This window comes from Oculina patagonica, chromosome 1 (genome assembly GCF_052425735.1).
Source record: "Oculina patagonica isolate OP01 chromosome 1, crgOcupat, whole genome shotgun sequence".
Taxonomy (NCBI): Eukaryota; Metazoa; Cnidaria; class Anthozoa; order Scleractinia; family Oculinidae; genus Oculina; species Oculina patagonica.
In genome coordinates, this window is record NC_135758.1 from 27,915,272 (window position 1) to 27,935,485 (window position 20,214).

The window sequence follows — 20,214 nt, forward strand, 5'->3', positions numbered from 1 at the left end:
GCTGAAGTGGTACAGGCGAGAATTTCAAATGTCTATGATTTGCCGGCCGCCGGTGCTGTTTACCATCAGCTATGCAGCGTCAACTTCAGGACCAAGAAACAAATGCCAAAAGTATTCAGTGCCTCAGATCAGCTAGCCTTCCACGCAGTCGTTCTTAGGGACGATACACGATCGCCCCCTAAGAACGACTGCGTGGGAGGCTACAGATCAGCCTGATAGTAAGAAAAGAAAAATCGGACGTCCACAAGATGAGGAAAAAAACGAAGCGTTTGTCAAAGTGGCGAGCTTTCTTAAGGAGAACGACGACGAACAAATTACTGTCATGGATCTAATGGATAAAATGGAGGAGTATCTTGGTGACTTGACTACTGCCGCATAGCCGCACCCATATGAAAGCAAGACTTCAGGAAAACTTTGAAAGTACGTACCGCATCAGATATTCTGCACAAATTTCACTCACAACAAAAGGATGTTGATCTGGACACGGAAAAATTAAGTATAATCTGAATTGCCTCAAGGTTGATCAAGAATGACATCAAATTGCATAAAACATCCATCGAAATCTACCCTTTGATCGAAAAAGAAGCTGAGAAAAGCGCTGAATTCCTCCCAGCCATGCTAAAGATGTTTTTGGAGGGTATTCTGGTTGGTAAAGATAACGGGAAGTTAGCATCAATTGGACGGGCTATCGTTTAGGTGGCGCGACCAAGAGTGATTCTTGCGCCTTTACAAGTTCGCGATTTTTAATAGACACCCTTCATCGCCATGGCTTCTGGATTATGGCAGAGAGTTTGTTTAGTACGTAGCTGACAATGTGGAACATAATCTACGAACCCTTGACGGTAACGACACCTTTCATGGCATGGGCATGATTTGTACCATCACTCCTGGCACTGACCGAAAAAGAAGCGTCCCGTCGAGTCCCGAGACGAAAGATTAGTCCTCAAGACATCTCAGCAGCTGGAAAAAAAGAAATACTGATACGCCCGCCATCTGAGCCAAGGCAATCACAAGTGGAAATAGAGTACAATAACGTAGTTGTTGCAAAAATGTAGTAGTAGATCCCACAGCGAATTTGGACATACTTTGAAAGACGTTTCTGCTGTTTAACACCACACGCCTAGCATGGGCTGGAATGATGCAAGCTGTCCACCGGGGTAACCATCAGGGGACCTGAACCCAAGCGACGTGACATGTATTTCCTCCACTCTAAAAAATTTGTGTCTGAACATGCGCGGCGCCACAACATCGCTAACCCCATCGTCACATTTGACCAGCCCCTTTGGTGGAAGGTGTTCCACATCATCAGCGCCGAACCAGCTAACCGTGACTTAGGCAAAGTTATTTTGCAATTAGGAGCCTTTCACACGCAAATAAGCTTCCTTGGTAGCATTAGTCATCCTATGGTAGGATCAGGGTAGAGGGAAGTTCTGGAGTTAATATATGCGTCAAACGCAGTTGACCATATACTGACCGGCAAAATCATTGCACGCGCAGTCCGCGCGCACCCCATATAATGAGATTTATTTTGCTTACAGAATACTTTTTGATCAATTTTTCCTTCGGATGAAAGTTTTCAGGCATATTTAAAGTACATTTCATGGTTTTTGGATAAAATGAATGAAATTCTGGCCATAAACAAGCATAATAACAGAATTTCTGTTTTTGAGCCTCGTTTTCATGTTACGCAAAAGCACGACTTAGAATCCGTTAAATTTTCGAGATGTTCCCATGCATGGATCCTTTGGGACTTTTGGTATGTTGATCTAGGGACTTATTCGAAACGATTGGCGGTAAGAAAGCTTCTTTTGCAATAAGTTGCAGGTTCAACCACAAAATGACTGGACTATTATATATCCAAGTGTTCTGGCGTAAGCGGTTTTCGGGATTTTCGTCCTTATTTAATCGAGCCTGATTTAGCAATCATTAATTTTAGTTTTCTTAGGATTTTGAGGTTAACCTGAACATCAATATCACAGTTGCATAAAATCACTTGATGTGATTTATATGTTAACAGAATCATCTTATCCAAATAAGGCTCAAATAACATAGTCAAATAAAACTTCTTTCTTAGAAAGTATGAATATTTTTTAATACAACGCCTGGTTCTCATGTTTTTAATAACACACCCGGCATGGAGAGTGTTCTATGGACATGTAGAGCTGGGAATTTTAAGGCGGTTAAAATGACAGTTTTAACCGGCCGTCTATTCTAATATGCTTACAACAATGTCAATTTGGTGATGATTATCATTATTCTCCTCACCTATGTAGTTGACTGTCCATTGATATTGCCAGGAGAAGATAAAAAAAAATCATCAGTTTTCAGAGGTAATAGGGTTAATACCCACAGACACCTACAACGACTTCCAAAATAACTTGACGGTAAATTGTATATAGTTGTACATGTACATTCACGTACAAGAGCGATCAAGAACGGTTGAAGTTAAACGTAAGAGGGATGTGCTGAAGGTGTGCCTTCAGCTCTTCCTGTGAATAATTAACCTTCGCTTTAAAATTATCTGCAAGACTATGGATTATTATTCATTCAAATTGATAGTACTTGGCATAAAAATAGCCCTAGATGTACACTCCACCGACCTAGCAAGCCTTGTAACTGGCATAAAAATATATCTCCTCCAGCTTTCTCTTGTATGTACGGCGTCGCAGGGCCAGTTTGAGAATTCATGCCGCGGTTTAAACGGAAATGTAGGTAACGTTTCGTTCCCCAAGTAACGCTTAAACAGTTCTGACTTCGGAGACCATAAATGACGAACAACGCTACCGTTAAAAATAGCAAATCCAGTCTGCATCCCCGGGAGATATAAATGCGGGTCTGCATAAAGAAAAAAGTCAAACATATTTTGAAGAATCTGTGAAGACTATAAACCAACCGCCTTTCGAAGACTAAGTCAGAATGAAAATGAAGTTCAACCTGTGTTCAACGGTAAGAAACTAAATATTACTTCTTCATGTAAGAAAAATAGTCACTGAAGTCCACCTTAGATTGTTTTACTGCAAAGCCATCAAGCTTCTTTCTTTAATAATTAAATACCATAGTGATGACGTACCAAAAAGACTGCAGTATGTTGCAAAATGGTTTATACCACATTCTTATGTTCATGAAACTCTCACTCTTCATTTTATGGAACATTTCGTATGCAAAGTACATCAAGAAGATAAGACAATATTTACATTATTCTACGTGAAATTAATACCTTTTTTTATAAACAAAAGTTTTTCTTTGGCGTAGACCATAACACTGCTACCTGATCAATCACTGCTCCATTTCATTACCCTAGATGTGCGTAATACTTTATGTCTGTTTTGCGAGATGAGCTCTATTATGTATCTAGTCGAGTCGTTGGTCTTCTCGATGATAAAAGCTGAGGGAAACGGAATGCTAGAAGCTTTCCTTCCTCGGCTCCTTTAATGCTATAAATGTTGATGGTTTTAAAGTTGTCAGCAACAGATTTAAACTTTCACTATTATTCAACAAATTGTCTCGATAACGTATATGGTATTTGCCATCTTGCGATACAGCTATTTCAGTTAACGTTGTCCGGATCAAAGCTTAAAGACAAGACTGAAAGGCAGTATGGGTAGAAGAAGAGAGTAACTGCACGTGCTAAATACTAAATTATATAGTGAAACGACTAACGCAAATTTTCACGTTTTCTTTTTCTTCAAACATGTGAAACAAGGTGCTTTTAGCCACACTGAATTAAAGAAGAATTTTCAAAAACTCAGAGCCAAGCGACAGTGAAAGTAAAGCTACAGAAAGGCTTCCTGAAACGAAGAAACAAACTCGTGAATTCTTCACGTGCGAAATACAAATTTGTGTATTTAAGGTCGCGGGGGATACCTACAGCATGAATAAATTCATGAAGGGAAATTTTGCTTGACCTGCATCTTTTAAAACGCTTATTTCTCAGCTGTTTTGGGTGCGATTAAGCTCAAATTTTACAGAGACATTAAGAAATGATGAAAGATTGTGAATGTCGTCTTTTATTTGGTAGATTGCATTTAACGGCGATGTTATAGCCTCGTGAGTGTCAAATTGGGAAACTGAAACATGATTTTGTGGCAGAGTTTGCGGAACGAGTAGGAGACAGCACACTGGGATCTTGTCAAAAACTAATCAGTCAATACCTCTAGAGTGTCATAACAGAAGCGGATTTTTTAATTTAAAGTTTGCCAGCAAATTACGGCGGTTTAAGTGCGCAAATTTGAATTTAATGTCTTCTACCTCTTTCCAAAAGCGCTCATTTAAAATTCCGCTTCTGTTATGACACACTACAGTATTCATAGTTTATCTATCTGCAGTGGCAAGTCATGAAGTTCTGTATCCGTGCTGTATTCTCTGCCACAAAATTGTCGGAAAAGTCAAAACTTTGAGATTTCCGAAGGTGTCCCGACCTAAATACGATCATTTTGCCAAGGAGAGATGTAATTATGGTAATTATATTCCACGCTTTTATGGTGAGAACAATGCGTTTTTAAATAGGACACGATTGTTTATGCCGAATATTTTTGTGATTACTTTGAGTTGCAGAAATATTCAAATTTAAATGAAACTAAGCTCAAAGACTTCCTACAATCTATATGAACGTATATCGCTAAGTGTTGTTTAAATTGGTTAAAATATCAAAGAAACAGGGATTTGTTACAAATCACGCGCACGCGCCCATATTTTTGTCCAGTCATAAATATCTCGTAAAGTTGTCGATGTCAGTCGTTGTACTTCGTGCATACGCTTTAAATAAATGCATAATGATGAGCCTAAGGTGTCCCCCGCGACCTTAATGCAGGTGAAGCTTATATGTAAATTAGCAGTGAATACCCAAAACGCCATTCGGTCTTGCCTTTTAGGTTTTAGCTTTGACCCGACAACGCTTATTGAAATAGCTGTATATGTAGGTTGTCATATTTAAAATTACGGCCAAGAAGGCTCGTCTGCTATCTTAAAAACCGCTGCCCAACTACATATTACTTAAAATATAATTTCTTTAAACTCTTCATCTGTCTTTTACGTTTTCGTTGCAGTTGTTGTTCGTCCTTTTTGGGTGTATGCTTATGCAAAATCAGGTACTTGGCAAACCGTACTTTGAGCCGCAAGAACAGGATGAAACGGAGTATCTTTTTACCACAGAAAAAGAAGAAACAAACCAGTCAGTACAAAATGAAACGTCAGGCTTCAGAGGCAAAAGAGAGGTGACATACAACCTAAGAGACTTCTGCCAAGCAGCGCGATTCCAACCGTCGACATCGGCGAGCAGTTGTGTTAAAGGGCGGTATTACTGCTATGGATATGCTGAACTGGTCTGTAACATTGCTAGCTTTCAGTGCCTCAGTAATGTACCCCAGTTCGGATTTCCAAAATGCTCTCCCGTATACGATTTTGTAGAAATCGATTTAGGGAGCAAAGGAAAGAGAAAAGTTAGAAGAACTAAGGCTTGCCATTGTGCATAGAATCCCAGTCACAACGGTATTGACGAGAAACTCCATATATTTATACTTGATCGGCCAAGAAAAAAATGTATTTATGTATTTATTTGTCAATGTATTATATATTTGTAAAAAAAAAAAGATTGATACCAGCAGTTTCATCGATTTTGTAATTCTTTAATAATATTACGGTTTCATATTTTTGTAATACATTACAATTTAAAATAAAAAAGGATTACAAAACAGCTGTTTATAGAAACCTTTTTTTGTAGTAAAATACCAGTCCTGACTAACTACAATTCATGTATATACCTGATTGAAGAAACGTTATAAACGAGACACAATGCGACCTTATGGCGAGACAAAACTTAGTAACGCGTACATAATTTCATTCAGAGTTTTCTGTCGTGCCATTTACAGGATCACAGCTCAGTTTTGATCGACGAGCACGTAGCACGGTCCCTTAGAATGCAAATAGCTGACACAGAAGAAAAAAAAGCCTGTTTAGGTGCACATACCAAATTCGCACAACTGAGTAAAAGAACCAGTAAAAGTGTCATTAATTTACTGGCGAGCTTAAGCAAACTAGCCTATCCCAGGTGTTTGCCGAGTAATTAGGGAACAGCGCGAAAAACGGAATTGGTGTAAGAAACGGCGAGTGGAAAATAGTAAGGGTATGGGGCGAGGGAGGGGGCGAGAAAAACAGGGAACGCTAGTAAAAAATCTTGTCAACGAAAGCTCGTTCCAGTATACTACAACTATATACCCTCTGATTGGTTGATCTTGTCATCTTCTCTCACCACTGGAGAGTTTCATGTTGGTGAGAAATGTAATATATGTAAGGGGCAAAAGACATGTCATGGAGTTACCCGGAATTGAAAATTACCGTAAATACAGATTTCCTGAAAGTCGATTCCTTTCGTGAACAACCGTGAGAAAGATTCCTTGTAGATCTTATTACTGAAAAACGTCTGTCTGACTTGGGAAGAGCGTCAACTCTTTCTACAAATAATGAACGCGATAAACAGAGTAGATGGTAGGTCATCCTGGTTGCATAAAGACAATATCATAAACATCCGTGATAAGAACTGAATGGGCGCATCTTGCAGCAGTTTCTATCAAATAGCCGGTCCTGGTGTCACTTCAAACACAACTCATTGACATTCTTCACAGAATGTTGCAGATCCTATAGAACTGTAGACTCATCTTGCGATGAAAATGGTCCAAGAAATTAAAACGGCAGAACAAATAATTTTTTCGAAGGTGTCTAACTGCACAAGGCGGAAGTCCAACAGGAAATCACTTTAAATTTCGCGAGAAATCAGCCAGCTTCACAGAGTTGGCCACGTTAAAAAGGTTTTTTTTTTGTTATTGTTGTCAACTGATATTTTTATAGGCAGCTGTACATAATTATGGTATAAACCGTTTAATCACTAAGGCCTGTTAGTTTATTCTTGAATTACAAAGCAAACGGGTTCACCTAAGGAGATCTTAATAGCGGCGGAATGAATGTTGTTAAAAAACTCAACAAGCGTCCCCTCTCCTAGCCTTCTCCCCCACAACCCTCCCCCCTTATTTTTTCCCTCGCTGTTTTTCACGCTGGTCCCAAGCTAACCAATCGCCAGCTGGTACAGGCTAAGGCAAACCAGTAAGGCGCCAAGTCATTCAGTCATGTGGTTGTCTTGCACTAATCCGTGCGTTTATATTTGTATTTATTATTTTGGTTTATCATATATGTCTTATGCCTACTCATACATTTATACTTTCGTCACTTTATCCATTCGTGCATCGTGACCGTTCACAGAGTTGTTTGTATGTATCCTTGTGTCAATGCTTAGATCGCCTTCACACATCAATTTTTTTTATTTATTCTTGTTTGTTCTTGCGTTTTACACGTATACTTTCCTCAAGCTAGTTCTTACGGAGGATGGAGTGACAACCTGGGGTCAATTCAATAAAACATTTACAAGTGTAGCTTTTGTATTAGAGGTTGAGAACAATAGCTACACTTGTAAATTACACTTGTAAATGTTTTATTGAATTGACTCCTGCTTGAGAAAGCTAAGCCCTGGTAGATTTTAAAACAATTCGAATTCCTGCCTAGTGTAGAACTCAGTCTCCCTGGGGTGTACCGAGCGCGAAAAACAAAATTCCCGAGACCGTAAAAACAAATTAATACGTAAACATTTCTGATAACTTATTCCGGTCTCACGGATGAGATGTCAAATCCCCTGGGTACGGGCAAAACACTTAAAGAATGTACTTTTACGGTGATTTGCTAGATTTCTGATATTGGGCGTCTTTTATGAGTCAATAGCAGGACCCTTTTTGGGTCGTCGTCTCTTTTCGGGTTGAAACACTGGTGAATTTTTAAATAACCTAATACAACTCTGCCGACTTCCTAGTGGACAACCTTGTTCCTTTCACGGGTCTGTTATAGAGGGGTGCTAAATATTATTTTTGGTGCTATAATTATTTTCCATACTATTTATTTTCCAGTAAGACGCTTAATTTTTTTAGGCGTAAAGAGTAAGTCACTGAACACGATTGTTTCTTTTAGAAATTATTTCTGGAAGAAATACAGTACCTTTTTTGCTTGACAAAAGAGTCAAGAAGTTAGCTAGAATAGTGTAACTTCTTAAGAAACATTCCCAGCTTTACCGTACCCAAATTCGCAAGTAGCCAATCAGAAGCGCGATCTACTGTCCTGATATCCAACGATATCAAGTCACTGACCTGATATGCCACCATATCACGGTCACTTTGAATTTAAAAAGTAGTGTTTCCGTACTATGAATTAAAGAGGTTTAACCAATAAAACAGAAACGAGTATTTTAAATTAGCTGGTGCTTACCGGTCGTAAAATGAGAAAAACTTTCCCGCCAAAACTAAGCTTGAGCGCGCTCGCCAATTGCGCGATGTTTGCCGACGAGTACTGAAACATTCACACTGAAACATGGAGTCGGAGTTTCCAAATTTTTCGCTGAATTTGGATTTTGAAAATTTCGGGAATGAAACTTCAAACAAACGAGTAAAAAAATGTGAGAAGAGGACTTGATAAAAGTGTTGAAGACCAAAAAAGTATCAATACAAGCAGGTCAACACATTTTGCACTACGTGTCTGGCAAGCATGGCTTCGACAGAGCGAATAATATCACCGGATTTTTGGCTGAATTTGGGTACGGTAAATACCTAATAGTACATTTTTGGTACGCTTCGGCGGCATATCAGGCTCGTTTGGTCTCGCCATGGGTATTTTGGCTCGACTGCGTCTCGCCAAAATACGAACCATGGCTCGACCAAACTCGCCTGATATGCCGCCGAAGCGTACCAAAAAGGTACGATTAGGTATAATAATCATTCTCTTTTTTTTAATTTACATATTCCTAATCTTTATCATGTTTTCCCTATTTTTCCTGAAGAGCTTTGATTTAGACCTTTTCACTGACCCGAGTTTCCTAACTGTTTGCTGTACTTTTCTTAATAGCTGTGATAATTAATTTTGGTGTAACATGTCTTAACTATTTTGATTTTTTTAAGAAAAAATAAAACTTTCGACTTTCTCGATATAATATCAACAAACGTTAAGATGTCCGATAATGGAAACTTCCGAAACAACAATAGATTACGATGGATTAAGAATGGATAAAGATGGTTGAAGTCACTCGTATGAGTATTTTGCTGAGGGCGTGCCTTCTCTTTCAGCATTTCCTGTGAAAATTTAAATATCATTTTGTTTATTATCTTCCGGCAGAGAATATTACTCCGAAGTATTTAAGAACCGAGCCTAAAGAAAAATGAGTATAACTAGGATTTTGTAAAGGATTAAAACGAACCAAAAACAGAGATTGTTTTACAAATACAAGACTGTCTATATCCTACAAAGTAACGAGGCTAGAAACCGTCAATGTTAAGCTTCTAACAGGATCGTTGCCTTAGTAACGCAAGTAAAATATATTCCTTACTTAGTATGAACTAGTACGCCTCATGTTAATTGTTTTAGACCTTTAAGGAGATAAAACGGAAAACTTTAACGAATCCTGTGAAATTTTTCCCACTAAAACTTGAACTATTTTGATTCCGTGGCTAAAAATAATTTAATATACCTCTCTTAAAAATAGCAAATAAACACTCCCACGACAGATATAAAAGATCTGATGCGAGGGAGAACTATCAGTCAATGATTCTTAAGCCAAGAAGTCTAGAAGATTTTGAAGCAATTAAAAAAGATTTGCAAACTTCTCAACAGAAACTCATCAGCACCAACGGGCAGACTATTAGGATTGAAAATGAAAATCAACTTAACTACAAAGGTAAGATAGAGGGTATTGCTAGTTTACTTTTTTAGTCAGGTTATAAGGAAAATCTCAATCATTATGTTGATTCACCTTATAAAGTGTTATATATATGAAAACCTCTGCGGATCTTCGATCATTTTTCAAGAACTCATAATGAACAAAATTTGAAACGTGGTTTAAAATTCTGTAAAATGCGTTGGTGGTATTTTAATTTTTCTGAAGGACGGCCCTTGCAGTTCTGCTTTACACCACAAATTAAATAACTTAATAATTTCTTCTACTTTAAATAGATCACCAACATTGTCATTAAAGATGTGAATATTGTTCATCGTGGTGTAAGATAGGTAATGAACGTTTATTCGTTTGTCTCACGATAGAATCGCTTTGAATCAATAGAGATAGCGGAATTGAAATTCCTGAAGCATGGATACCTACGATCAGAAAGCATAACAGCCGTTCAACTACAAAGCGGACCTATGAGGAAACACCATCTGTTAGTCGGAATAATAATGAGGATCGAAATGCACCAATCACAGCGAGCCAACGTGCATAAATAGCGAATTGCAGTCGAAACGTCGCGATCAACATCTCAAAGCGATTCTATCGTGAGACAAACGAATAAACGTTCATTACCTAGATCACCAACACTTTCAAATTAAAATAAAAAGATCGCTGGTTAAGCTGCTATCTAAGTGTTAACTTGGAAAGGCAAACGCCATTACTGAAAGACTGTTTTTCTGTCTCATTGAGAGACAGAAAGAGAAGAGCCACTGTCGAAGAGTTAATAGGCCATAGCAACGAAATAGCTTGTAACGTATTGCAAGGCAACTTTAGGAAAATTTAAAAAAACTTCTGCGGCTTTTCCAAAAAAACAGCGAGTGTTGTTACGCACTTTCTGACATTTGCGGTAAAAATTTATATAAACTCGTCAGGGTTTCTAGCAGGAAATTGTGCTCTTACGAGCTCTTGTGGATGCGTAATTTCGCATAGGGTTTCTTCAATTCGGTTTTGAATATCCGGTCTTTTTTGTTTCGTGAAAAAAAATCGACCACGTTATTCTATGGTATAATTTCTTACAGGCAACAGATAATACGCCAAAGAACGTCCAAGACATTTAAAAGCCACTCCCCTGTGGCTCAAAGTTCCACGTGGGTTTTGAACATTTTGTGACATTCTATGGTCTTTAAAAATGTTGACCATACAGAAGTGAGGTTTCTCCACCTTATGCAGGCGTAGGTCCAGGAGAGCATGGTATTTACAGTTGATATTCAACAATTCATGTGTTTCAATAGGAATCACGTTTTCACTTAATATTTTTTCTCAATTTGTTGCAGTTTGTGATGGTTCTTTTTGCTGTTATGCTTTTGCCCAATTACACTCTGCCAAAACCTTTCACTTCGCAAGAACTAGAACAGAAGGATCAGAATTTTGCTGAAAAAGAACTTGAAGCCAGTCACGCAGTAAACAGAACATCAGCAATCCGAGTAAAAAGATCAAAGGAATGTGACGACTTAACCAACCCAAGTGACTACTTAAAGTGCTGGTGCCCACGATATACAGGCCCAGAATCTTCATCGGAGGGTTGCGAGAAGGCACGGTATAATTGCAGAGGCTTTGCTGAGGCTGTATGTGCAGGATACAGCTTCGCTTGCCATAGCAATATAGGCCAGTATGGTTTTCCAAGCTGCTTTGAGAATCACGTGTGGGTAAGCATCAATACACGTCAAGGTACAAAAAGAGTGAAATGGACAAAATCGTGCAGCTGTAATGAGCAGTGAAAATAATGTGTCAAACGCCTTATTTATGATGTATTAATATAATATTTAATTTGTACAAATGATTGACAGCAGAACCTTAGGGCAGACTTTTTCTATTTTTGTTTCCAAAAACATTGTAAAAATACTATGAAATTGTTTTATTTCTGTCAAAGTCATTTTTAAATGTAGTTTTGAAATAAAGGCCCGAAATCATTTATATGCAAATGATGTCTTTTTTAAGTACTAGCACTATAATTCCATAGCTATTAAACCGTTCCCCTGCCAAAAATGGTAAGACATTGATGAACAAGAAAACGATTATTTTTCGATTCCGTAGAAAGGAGATGTATAGTAATGTATATTGCTCCTTTCAAATTTATGACAACCTATTGGTAAGGTATGCGTGTGTAACTTTGGCTGACCTCTGTTTGCTGGGACAAAAGCAAAACATTTCTTTTTTTATTTTCATTTCACACAATAATAATAACTTACAAAAAATACTTTACAGTGACATACGCTACTTACCATTAAAGTTACTTACAAATAATATATTACTTACAATTAACTTACAATCAAAAATAATTATATTATTAGCTTACGATAATCACTCTACAATATACAATGATAACTAAACACACAATATAACTTACAGTACTGAGATTACTTACTTATAAACAATTCACATGAAAGTTACAAACGTAATCACATTGCTCTGAATAATTAGAGCGGTTTTCACTTGAGTGTCGAAATTTAATTGCGTTTGCTTTGGTTTTGCATTACTACGCTTACTTATTGGCTAAAAAATCTCGCGCCACTTTCTCAGCCAATCAGAACTAAAACCAAAACCAATCGTGACTCGCTCGCGCACGTTTTTCCGCGCTTCGTGCCAGCTACATATATTTGCTTCGAGTTTTGATGGGTTCACTGGATTGTCTGTGTCCTTTGTGATTGGCCAGAGTAATTACTTTGGTTTTTGGTTTTACGACACTCAATTGAAAACTGCTCTATAACCGTACTAACAATACTACAAAACTAGGATACGAAAAGATACAAGAGAGGGGAGAATACCTTAATTAACCTAGTGTTTCTAACGATGTAAAAAGAAGGAAAAACAATTACAGATGTCATACTATTCAAATATTTCAAATAATAATAATGCCATAGTTACGTAACTAACAGAAAAATGGAAATACTGCATAAATTAATTTGGGATTAGTACCCACTTTTTCTTAAAATAATCTTTCTTTTTGATCTTGCTTTCCGTTTCATATTTTCGAATATTAAATGGAAATTTTAGTTCGAAATCCTTGCATTTTTGGTTGAATTTGGCATCTTCTGCAGCCCCATATGAGTAGTTTTCCAATAATTATAAAATAATTTAGTTAGTTGAGTAAAGGACATGGTTTGGATAATATTCCAAAGAAAAAACATCTTTGAGGGAAAGATGAATTTGCTGATTTGAGATTTGGTGCCAGTAACCTTGAAACTCGCTCCAGAATCGTTTAACATAGGAGCATTGATAAAAAAGGTTGTACAAAATGAAAATAGGTCGTCTGTTTTAAAGCCTATTCTGTGTAATTTGAAATAATTGTATAAAATAGAGTTGATCACTTTGAATTGAAATCCTTTCACAAAAAATTTAAGTACAACATAGTGTGGCAGACTGAAGATTTGTCTCAGCTGATCGATAAAAAAGTTAAAATCGTTCTGCAGTTAATTTATGATATTAGGAAATTGTGCTATTTTGCGAACAGGAAGTCAGTAATAGTCTTTTGATTTCTTTTTTTTTTTTTTGACGTCAAAGATGTTGTCGTCAATTAAGAAGGAAGGAGAAGCTGAAGATGGACAGAAAATGATGGCGAAGGCCCGCCAATTGCAAATAAGTAATATTGGTAATCTTGTCAGACCAGTGGCTGAATGCATCATGTATTTTTTATATCAAAAAGTAGATCTTGCATACAAATCACTCCCGCCTCAAAATATTTTTTGTAGAAGACTGGTCTTCTGTCAATAAGAATTTCCTTATTATCGCAAATGATATTTTGCCAATCTCGTTGAGAGGCAAAGGAGTCATGGAAATCCGACCACCATGAGAGCATTTCACAGTAGAACTGAGAGGAGATGTTGGAATCCTTTTTATCATAGTTACAATATAAAAAGAAAAACACTCCCATGGGATCCAGCATGTTCTGATGTTGTCATCAAATATACATTTTATCCATGCCAGCCTTAGAGACTTGATCATGCAATTTAAATCAATCATTTTTAAACTACCTTCCCCATATTTATTTATTGCCGAAACTCGAGTGACCTATTCCGTCCCATTCCATAAAAAATTAAATAACAGTTGATTCAATTCTTTCATTTATTCTTTAGGTGTAGTTCTTTAGGTGTAGGCAGTGCCAAACAAACATAAACAAACTTTGGAATAAGAAAGGATTTGATGATTGTAACCTTGCCGTAGACAGATTATCCTCTAGAAGACCAGATGTTGATAAGTTTTTAATACTATCCAAACGTTCAATGAAATTCTTCTCTTTTAGTAGTTTTGGGTCGTACGTGAAGTACACCCCCAGTGCTTTTACTGGCTCGCAAAACATTCCTATTTTGGGCTTTTTTGGCCAAATGTGTGGCCGTTTTATTTCATAACAATTATTGAAAGATTATATTGGAAAAACATACAAGGTATTCTCCTAGCAAATGAGTAAGGTACAGCAGGCACAGAAAAAAGGGAGTCAAGTGGAAATGATGGAAAACAAGTGAGAGCGCGATTGTGATGGGATGCCAATAATGTATTTATTTATTTATTTATTTATTTATTTCCCCATCCATTAATGGTGGATTTAGGAGGAAGCAGTAATTGTTTATGCACTTCAAACAGTTGTTAACGTTAAGTAATCATCTTAAAAGACGTTTTTTTGAAAGACTTTTCTGCAGAGAGAGGTCTTACCAGTGCACGAAGTCTTCCACTTGACTAAACCGAGTGACATACGGCAGTTTAAAGAGAAACATAAAACAGAAATGCGGTTAGAACCCGAACAAATTCAACGTCGTATATTTTGATGTTCTCACGACTTAAAGACACACAAACGGTAAAAAGGTGTTGTGTCGTTAAATATTATTTTGTTTTTGTTTCGCACAGACCGTATTTAAACACCTTCAAATTGCAAAATATATTTTAACAATATCAAACCACCATTGTTATTATACCTAATCGTACCTTTTTGGAACGCTTCGGCGGCATATCAGGCGAGTTTGGTCGAGCCATGGTTCGTATTTTGGCGAGACGCAGTCGAGCCAAAATACCCATGGCAAGACCAAACGAGCCTGATATGCAGCCGAAGCGTACCAAAAAGGTACGATTAGGTATTTACCGTACCCAAATTCAGCCAAAAATCCGGTTATATTTATCGCTCTGTTGAAGCCATGCTTGCAAGGTACGCACTGCAAATTGTGTTGAATTGATCTTCAACAATTTTGCCAAGTTCCTCTTCTGCCTTTTTTTCTGCTCGTTTGTTTAGAGTTTCATTCTCTTAATTTTCACAATCCAACTTAAGCGAAAAATTTGGAAATTCCGACTCCATTTTTTCAGTCTGAATGTCTCAGTACTTGTCGGCAAACATCGCGCAATTGGCGAGCGCGCTCAATTTTAGTTTTGGCGGGAAAGTTTTTCTCTTTTTACGACCGCTAAACACCGCTTAACTTAAATTACGAAGTTCTGTTTTATTCGTAAAACGTCTTTTCAATTCATCGTACAGAAAAACTACTTTACATCAAAGTGACCGTGATATCGTGGCATATCAGGTCAGTGACTTGATATCGTAGGATACCAGGACAGTAGATCGCGCTTCTGATTGGTTACTTGCGAATTTGGGTACGGTAATGGATTATAACGGCCTTTTCAGCAGCCAAAATTTATATTTGTTTCGAAGGAAACCTAAATAGTAGTCCATATTTATTAACAATAGTTATATTAGAGCACTGAAGCTGTTATGAGCGTCTTTGGCAGCGCATGGCTCCGATGGAAATGGATTACACCTTAAAAAATTTAGGCTTAACTTTTCAAGTTGTTTCCCCACATTTTTTAAAAAAGCAACATTTAGCCGTGGTTTGATATCTATCCGCAAATTAAGGTTGTATCGTCCCTTAGATGTTCAAAATAATGTTTTAATGCATTAGGTTGCCTACCACCTAATTCCAGTACAGTTTATACTTAAAATCTGCGAATTCCCCGTAACTTTAGCTACTTTAATCCACTTCTGTTACAATGATTTTTGTTTGTGTCGCAGACGACCTCGATCACCCGGTAATTCCATCGTCAACAACGCAAGCTATACTAAATAAATCATACAACGAATCATTCAAACTGATAGTGGTGGAGGTGCATCACTAACAAGTGCATTCTTTTTTGCGCATTAAAACGTGGTATTGTTCTTAGAATTCGCTAATAGGGAAAAGCAGTGTTTTCTGGCAACTTTTAACAATTTCCCATTATATTATCATTTAATATTCATGAATACTGGAAAATTACAAAACTTGGCGGAAAAATTGAAATTATACAACAAACAAATGAAATTAGAGTAGGCGAAAATCATCTCCGACTCTAAGAAGGATATTAATTTTCTACATAAGTAAGCTGAGTTTGCTTCCCTTTGAATTGGATAGTTGCATGTTTTGTAGCGGAGCTCCTCAGCGCGCGCCAGCGCGCGGAGCGGAGCACCATGGGTAATGCGGGTACGAGAGAATTTTTGTAAACCCAGGAGGCCGAAAAAATTTGGTGCGTACGCCCGACCGCGCGCGCGTACAGACTCTCGGGGAGGGGGAGGGGAGTCCCAAGGCAACCCAAGCAGAGGGGGGAGGGAGACAATCTTCTGCCTCCTCGTTAACCAGAAATGAGTAAGTATCGACTAAGATCTTTGATATTGGACATCCATTTTATGTCAATTGACAGCTGTCAAAACAACGTATCCGCTGACCAGTATCACAGACCATATCGCGGGCAGTTAGAATAGTCAAGGACGCGTGTTTTTTGAAGTTGAGCTGACCAAGAACATATTTCCGCGGGCGCAATACAGTAGCAAGAAAGGAAGGAACCCGGTAGTTTGAAAGCGAACGAAGCACAAGGAAAAGAGAGGAAAAAATTCCGTAATTCTCGCTACCCCGTCTAAAGGCTTTACACAATGGAAGATGGCAACGATAAGGGAGGGGAGACGAAAAAATGGCACAGGTGGAGAGCGAGCAGTACCGGGAACAGGAAAGAGAAGGAAGGAAAAAATAAAGAAGGGAAAAGGTGAAATAGACCCGCAGATAGGTGGTTGAGTAAATATAGCACAAAATGTACACGGTGGCGACTGCGGCCGCTCGCCTCCGAAGGGTGAAAGTTGCCCTGAGCTGATGACAAGCACCCGACAAAAAGAGCATATATTTTATTTATCACTACTGCGGCCCCGCCGAGCTTATTAATTTTTTTCTCCATAAATATTTATTTTTTACTCGTTGAGAGCGCGCGGAAAGGAGGACGGAAGGACGGGAAAGACTCTCGAGAAAAAAAAAAATCAAATCAGTCCAGGTCAGCAAAGGAAAAAAGGAAAAATGGATCGTGAGAGAGGTAGATACAGAAAAGACGATAGAGAGTCCCGTGCACGGAGCGAAGGCGCCTGGCCCTAGAACAAGAAGAAACAACCCCAAAACCACGAGGACAAGGGGAGAGGGGAAAAGAAATACAAAGGAGAGAAAAAAGAAAGGAAAGGAAAAACGGAGAAAAGAAAAACAGGAGACCTCACTTCACACTTAATAAAAGAATACAAAAAAAGCGAAAAAGAAGAGAAGAAAGTGAAAAAGTGAAAGTAAAATGCAAGACCTGCAGTAAATGAGCCCCAAAAGAAAAGGGAGAGAGAAAGAATAAAAAAGAATGTTTAAGGATAAAAGTAAAGAAAGATAAGAAAAAAAGGAAGAGAGGGAGAAAAAGAGAAAAAAAAAAATAATTAACAAAGCAGAAGACTTGTTAAATAAGAAAGCAGAGAGGAAGAACCAAGAGGAGGGGAAAAAGAATGTAAGTGAAAACCTTTTTTTTTTTTTGGGGGGGGGGGGGGGGGAGGGGGAGGTGAGAAGAGTCAACGTATGCCCTAGTTTGCTAAGAAGTCCGCACAAAAAAAAAAGGAGGAATGAAATAAAAAGTGAGAAAAATTAAACATATTATAAATTAGATTTTTTTTTCTATACTCTAAATGTAAGTGATTTTTTTAAAGCTGGTAAAGCAACAAAAAAATGCTATTGCAGTATATGCCTATCTACCCCGACATGCAGCCCTACTCCTCCCTCCTTTTCTACAGAAGGTAACAATGCCCGTCAACATATTTCCCACAGACTTTTAATATGTGAAAATATTGTGTTGTGGACGGGGGGGAGGCCCAAGGAGGGAGTGCCGCCAACAGGTTTTTGTCCTCTGACTGAAAAGGGTATACAAATACCTTGACTGAACAGGGTGATTTTCCCAGAATCTGATTAAACACTATCAAGTATAGCTATGAAACTCCGCTCCTTTCATCGCTACCCAAGCCACAGACAACAAGTGAGAGTGTATTACGGTAGTACACTCATATCATGTGGAAGTGGAACAGGGTACCACTGCAGTGTTTGTCTGGAACAGGGCGCAAATGAGTGACAGCCAAGCCAGCACGCACGGCACCCCCAAGAAGGGAGACCCACCCCCCACCCCGGAAGGAAAAAAGAAATAAGGAAAAATTTTACCGTTTTTCTCGATTAAACGCCCCCGGCGTTTAACGGCCCGATAGGGCCGGCGTTTATTTGAATTTAGAGTTTTGTTAGCCCTATTTTAAGAAATATTTATTATTAGACATTATTTTTAAAATATTAAACCGTTAATAATGTGTAGGGTTATTTTCAAATACAACTTGGAGACCCGGCGTTTATTCGGGGCCCGGCGTTTAATCGAGAAAATACGGTATTATTTATTAAAAAAAATAAAACGAATATAAAATTCTTAGCCTTAAAGTTTTACAATGGCCAGAATAGAGTTCAATAAAGTGAAAATAATTAATTGGGGAGCTCCGCTTTTAGGCTTGCCTAAATTTATATATTATTAATTCTGTCATATGTGTGGTGTTCCAATAAAGCTTTTATTTATGCAAATAAAACATTGTCCTCCCCGTCTGTTGTTTTCTTTTTATGTGTGTGTGTCGTTTTAAGCTCTGCAAGTACCAAACAAATATTTTGCAAAGTGAAGATAAAAAAATACTCTGAACTTATAAAATACTGCCTCAAGTTAGTTGTCGTTTCATTTGCTCTTTCGTAATTGATATTTTAACAAACTCCAATGAATTACAGCTTTGTACTTAGCTATCCCAAAGTAAGAACTAAACTTCTCCCAACTGATTACAAAAGGTTACGATTAAGTTGCCGTGTTGTTTTTCTCTCATGTACCATCAAATACAATCAAAAGTTTGAGCAGCTTTATATAAAACGTCTGTGTTTGATTTATCTTACTTTTTCTGAAAAGAACCGAAACGAATGAAGTTACGAAGATGAAACTCGAAACGATATCCCCATATTAATTTATTGCCGAAACTCGAGGGACCTAATCCGTCCCATTCCATAAAAATTTGAATAACAGTTGATTTATTTTTTTCACTAATTCTTTAGGTGTAGGCAGTGCCAAGCAAAGATAAGCAAACTTTGGAATAATAGGCAGTGCCGAGCAAAGATAAACAAGCTTTGGAATAAGAAAGGATTTGATGATTGTAACCTTGCCGTAGACAGATAATCCTCTAGAAGACCAGATGTTGATAAGTTTTTAATACTATCCAAACGTTCAATGAAATTCTTCTCTTTTAGTAGTTTTGGGTCGTACGTGAAGTACACCCCCAGTGCTTTTATTGGCTCGCAAAACATTCCTATTTTGGGCTTTTTTGGCCAAAGGTGTGGCCGTTTTATTTCATCACAAAATTATTGAAAGATTATATTGGAAAAACATACAAGGTATTCTCCTAGCAAATGAGTACGGTACAGCAGGCACAGAAAAAGGGAGTCAAGTGGAAATGATGGAAAACAAGTGAGAGCGCGATTGTGATGGGATGCCAATAATGTATTTATTTATTCATTTCCCCATTCATTAATGGTGGATTTAGGAGGAAGCAGTAATTGTTTATGCACTTCAAACAGTTGTTAACGTTAAGTAATCATCTTAAAAAGACGTTTTTTTGAAAGACTTTTCTGCCGAGAGAGATCTTACCAGTGCACGAAGTCTTCCACTTGACTGAATCTGAGTAAAAGACGGCTGTATAAACAGAAACATAAAACATAAATGTGGTTAGAAACTGAACAAATTCAACGACATAAATTTTGATGTTCTCACGACATTAAAAACACAAAAACGGTGAAAGGTATTGTGTTGCAAATTATTATGTTTTTTCGTTTGGCACAGTTTGTAATTAATCACCTTCAAATCATAAAATATATTTTGAAGATATCAAAGCACCTTTGTCATGGATTTTTAAAAATTTATATTTGTTTCGCAGAAAACCTAAATATAGTAGTCCATATTTATTAACAATTGTTACTTTAGAGCACTGAAACTGTTATGAGCGTCTTTTGCTGCGCATAGCTCGAATGGAAATTGATGACAACTTAAAAAATTAAGGCTTAACTTTTCAAGTTGTTTCCCCGAATCTTCAAAAAATCGACATTTATAGC